This window comes from Neophocaena asiaeorientalis, unplaced genomic scaffold (genome assembly GCF_003031525.2).
Source record: "Neophocaena asiaeorientalis asiaeorientalis breed wild unplaced genomic scaffold, Neophocaena_asiaeorientalis_V1.1 scaffold1335, whole genome shotgun sequence".
Taxonomy (NCBI): domain Eukaryota; kingdom Metazoa; phylum Chordata; class Mammalia; order Artiodactyla; family Phocoenidae; genus Neophocaena; species Neophocaena asiaeorientalis.
In genome coordinates, this window is record NW_020172361.1 from 253,531 (window position 1) to 259,146 (window position 5,616).

The 5,616-nt window shown below is 37.9% G+C and overlaps 1 long non-coding RNA gene across 1 annotated transcript; it reads left to right on the top strand.

Annotated features, from left to right (window-relative positions):
* The first annotated feature begins 252 nt into the window (after positions 1-252).
* On the top strand, positions 253-5,616 carry LOC112414500 (uncharacterized). The gene is made up of 4 exons (XR_003006168.1): positions 253-342; positions 4,298-4,419; positions 5,293-5,418; positions 5,582-5,616. It is a non-coding gene; the product is annotated as an uncharacterized LOC112414500 (long non-coding RNA).

Here is a 5,616-nt window from a genome sequence, read left to right on the forward strand (position 1 = left end):
TTTATGTGTAAATGGTGTCAAAAGAAAATTCAGGGTTTTACTTGATATGGATATTTTACTGGGTGAGAAACAAATTGTTCTTGAACAAGGAGGCTTCAACACCAAAAGTGCTAAGAAGTTTGTTTCAGGGTTACAGTAAGGCTTATGGAACATAAAAGAGGAAGTTCATAGAGCTTAATTCTCATTGGTTTGGACAAGTAGTTTACTTAGGTCATTGCTGATTGGCTACAATGTGCTGTGTCATCCTGACAAGGAAACTTCACTTACAGCTTAAGTATTTCAGTAAATGGACTTTTATGAGTTTTGCTAAGATCTGTGTGGGTCATTGGCTTGGAAGAAAAGGTAGGTCCTTGGCCTCCATTTTAGCTTTTATATAATAAGGGATTATATTATTGTCCTACAGCTTCCTTTTTTATTTCCAGATTGGAATAATAAAGCATGGTGTAGTTTAAAAATTTGTTTCAATCTTGAGATATTTCCATGTAGGAACTGGAAAATACTTGACATAAGGAAAAAGCCTTGCTCTTGTTCTCCTGAGCTATCTTTGCTCTGAATTACAGTTCCCGTGGTAATGATATGACTCCCAAAGTGTAATATATTTCCTAAAACTACGCAATAAATTTAGAGCTGGCAGAGAATTCCCTGGGTCTGGAGAGACATCTCTATTGAGAGAGACAGATTCCTGAAAAACTGTTGACATATGGCTGCCTATTTCTACATGTATAGGCATGACTTTTGCCCAGAGAACTCATGACTGCCAACTGTTTTTGACACATCGTGGCTGGTACCCTCCAACTCCCCTTTTTCCATGGACTAATCTCATTATTGGAACAGTTGACTGCTCAAAAAATTCTCTGGGTTCTGGAGGGTGGGGACGGCATGGGGCTAGGTGGTTTTACAAAGTGGTGGCAATCTGCCACCTTTTCTAATTCTACCTACCTCATCAACCATTGGTCTTGGTTTTTGCCTTATTGCCTGACTACTTGATCCAGGTTTAATCAGTTAGTGCTTCGCCTGTATACAAAGGCAAGTTGATGGACCATAAACCATTCACAGGTAGGCTGCCAAATTTTAATCTATGTGTAAAATGTATTTTTGTTTTCACTGAAGACGCATGCTGTTATGTTGCTGTTTGTCATACTGACTTTTTAACCAAACAGGTTGTAAAGCATGATATAGGGCAGTTTATAATTTAAGGGGTAAGGAACATAGTGTCATAATAACTCGGAGCCAGACCTACATAGTATTTACTTGGGTTATCAGATAGTTTTGTCGGGTGCACAGAAGAGAATAGTTACATCAGGGAAAACAGCTCTGCTAAGCAACCACACAGTTCTACAGGATGACTGACTAAATAGCACAATAATTGTGGATCGTTTTTTATAACATATATTCCGCAATTTGCTATCTGTCAGTCAGTATTTGCCTCTTAACCCTTCCAAGTTGGAGAAAAAACAAGTCTAGTCTATTTATTCTAATACCCTTCTTTTGGAAATGAGTATACTCACAGCCAGAGGGAATGGTAAAGCAATTGCCCAAACTCATTGTTTTCTTGGTCAACCTAGGCAGACTGCCAATTGTGAAACCATGGAAATGTTAAAAAAAAAAAAAAAAAAAAGTCTAGATATTCATTCCCAGAGCTGAAATTGTTAGCATATCTGAAGCATCTGTATTGGTGGTAACTGTCAAACTTTGCATTGCAAAATTCAAAGCCAGAACTTGAGTGGGATATTAAATATGAGGATTCTGTTCTCAAGCACTGTAAAAAGTAAAAAAGAAACTAAATGCCCGAAGGCAAATATATTGCACTGACATTTGAAACTCTTCCAATAGATTTTATTTATTATGCTTTTTAAAAACAGAGAACTAGAAGTACACATTTCATTTTGCAAGGTGAGATATAGTCTCTCTATGACAATAAGAATGTAAAAATAAGGTATTTTATGCATTGAAATCCCAATGAATTTGAAATTTGCAAATGATCTCTTTCAGAGGACGTCAGGACAATAGTTTAAAAACCTCTGGTGACTATATAGTGATTCATGTCCAGAAAGTGCTTGAAAATTGTTAAACACTGATGGTTTGTAATACAAGTTGAAATAGCCCAAATTGAAATGACCTCTGGTGAATTGGACTGGGGCTGAAAAAACTGTTTTGCCAGGGATCACGTTAAGTCACGTTAAGTGAGTGCTAGCAAGCAGAGAGACAGGTGTTTCCTGTTCCCAACCACATGGCATAACCATATAGATTAGCTGCAGGGAATCTAGCCAGAATATTTTTTTTAAACCTAATTCAATTTACCACCCCTCATATGGAAACTGGTTTAGGTTTAAATTATATTCTAAATAATTTGGAACTCATAATTAAGATTTATATGCTTTTCTTTATTCCTAATATAGCAATACAGTACAATATCCCAGAATCATAAATGATAATAAGAGGATGGGCTCTTGAACTATCTCATTCAAACTCTGTTAATATAGGCATTCTCTCTACTCTTGCCCTGGAAGATAGGCCACCATCCTCTGCGTGATCACTTCCAGTGCAAGGAAGGGAGGAAGAGAAACTCAAAGATGATTGAGATAGACAAATTCACTCTTATAGACACCTCTGAGGCTACTGTTTCTTGCTGACCGTTCAGATATTTAAACTAGAGTTAAAACATTAAGTGCTGCATATGCAAAATGAGAAAACCTCTTATACATCCTGCCTCTTTAAGTTGAGCATACATTAAATATATTAATGCCAACTTGGATTACCACACAATATTGCTTTTACATTCCTCAAAGAATTTTGTTATGTCTAACGGAACACTAAATTGGAAGGGATGTTTTCTAGGGATAGCACTAACAATGACATGCAGTGATTAAGTGTTATCTGTATATGTGTAGCTCTCATTCCCATGGAACACAGCCATCAATACACTCTGGGATGTTGAGCATTGCAGGGCCCTTAAAGAAGTGAATTTCCAGATTCTGTATCACTGCCCTGCCACATGCTATAGTAAATCATCTGATTAGGTGTGTAAAAGAGTGACAGAATGAAAGAGGCTGACTGAGTTTTGTGGCACCCCATTGGGTTATGGAGGGGGTAGTCTTGGGGTGTCACAGAGGACAGAATGACATAGGGAATTTCTAAAATAGCATTTGCTACGGGTTGAAGACTGTGTGGAAATGATGGTCCCCCAAAGGAACAGATCCCCCCCCCACATATTCTCTCCTCTTAAGAACTAAAAAAAGTAACTACAACACTATATTATCTGGGGTGCTATGAAGGTTCTAAGAAAGACGCATAGGTCTTATGCATAAATCTAGTGATGGGACAGCACAGGTCAGTGTTCCAGTTTGTGGGAGTCGGAGACTCATGAGTCAAATCCCAGCACCACTACTTAAGTCCCAGACCTTTGGACAATTTATTCAGCTTCTCTGTGCCTCAGTTTCTTCATCTATAAAACAGAGATAATAATCTGTAGTAAATAGAGTTGAGGTGATGAGTAAGTGAGTAAACTCTGGCACAGAGTTTTCACTTGGTGAATGTATTATTTTTATTATTATAAAAATATTCTTAAACATCATTAAGGGTGTTCTGTATGTTTTGTTTAGTTTCCACTTACAAGGGAACACACATTTCTGGCTCTCTACTCTGCTTTGTGTGTAACTCCGGCTATGAAACCCTAAAAGATGTTGAGTATTTTGGTGGAAGAGGCAGAGATTTCCTTCTTTCCTCTTCTCTCTCTCTCTCCCCCTTCTACCTTGCCCCCATCCTCTGCTCCCCCCTCTTTATTCTTGCTGAGTCCTCAGTTTAGTGGGACCTCACAGTTAAGCACTGAGGATCTGCCCACACAGGTAGTAATTTCCTGGGCTGCAGGCTGAAAGCACAAAGACTGGCACGTGGTGGCTGGGACTTCCTCCACTCTGGACAGATGTGAGCGTAATTTTGGCCAAAAGGCAAGGGGGTGGGAAAGGGAGAGACTTCTCACGGCAGTGCTTTGCTGGTGTTTTTCAAGAGGGAAAAAAGATTATACCTCTAGGTTAAAAATCAAGACTAAACCACAGTTATGTAATTTTGAAAGATTCCTAAATCTGTATTGGCATTATTTTTAAAACATTAAACTTCAAAGAAATAACCAAAGAATTTCTCCTGACCTCATACTACATATAGTCCATTAAAAATTCAATTTGTAAAACATATTTCAAATGGTTATTCTCAGGAGGATATGCCTCAGTAAAGACCAGACACATGGAATATTTCAACTGTGTGGGGCTCTTCATTTTTTTTTCTTTTTCTTCACATACAGGATAGGACTTCTAGATGAATAAAGATATGCTGTATTTTCCAGGACTAAATTATCTTTGAGCTGTGATCAAGCATGAGAAATTTCCACCCTGAGGAAAAATATTTGAAGGTTGCAAAATGAATGTAAGTTCATGGGTAATACTACTTTTCTACTGTAAACATACTGAATTCCAAATATATTTTCAATGGAAAATACCCAGGAATTCCCTGGGAATATATAGATGGGTGATCTTCATATAAATGTCAGTGTGGCAAAACCTTCAGAGATTTTCTAGTCCAAAGTTCCCATTCTGCAGATAAGTAAACAAAGACCTAAATGTATTCTAACTTTGTGACAGAAAATAGCTTTGTGTTTGAGTGCTAACTAAAGCCAACTGCCAGTGCCTGTGTGCAGATTTCTTTTGGGAAAGATTAAGAGGTTAAGTTCAGATTCAGCTGGAAAAGGTGCTGTGATCCAGTAGCAACTGCCCCAGACTCAGGATCAGGTATAAGAAAGCAAGAATGTCATGTGGTTGATGATGGTAGTTGCTGATTACCAACAGCAGAGCCTTTAAAATCAGTTAAGGTCTGGCAATGGGTCATGGTGCTGCTTCTGCTTTTCGAGTAAGTGTAGACTCATTTTTTAACATTTCTGCATGTCAATTTCCTCATCAATCAAGTAGGAATAAATTATTGGGAAGAGATTTATTGATATAACCAGAGCTTTCTCTACAGTCCTAGATTTACGTTTCAGAATCAATGATCCTTTGTTTCATATTGGCTGACCTATTCTCTAGGCTGGATTTGGTAGCCCATGACTATGATAGTAAAAAAGACACTTGAGGGAAGCTGTGAAAAATTTGGTATGATCAAATATACCAAGAAAATGAAGAGCATTGAGCAAAAGTCACATGGAAGGAAAACGTGAGGAATATCACTATATATGAATGTAAATACTGCTTGTAAGAAATCTGAAGAGCCATATAAAAACCACCTCTGTGGCGCTTCCCCCAACAGCAGGTTGGAGAAATAATGGTCATATCAAGCCTATTGGAGGGTGGCTGTATTTTGTGCTGGAAAAACAACACTTCCATAAGAACAGCAAATTGGTATCACTGAGTGAGAAACGTTGGAAGACTGCAGGTAAGCCAGGACCAGAATAACAAGCATGACAGTGGAAGCTGTCCTGTCAACAGTTTTGATAATGTGAAACAAAATGGTGGCATCAAAATAGAGGCATCAAAATAGAAACTTCTCTCCCTTTAAAGCTATAGATAAAATTTGAAAATACATACCTTACCTATAGGTTTATAGATAAAATATGGACTTTTCTGCTTCTGT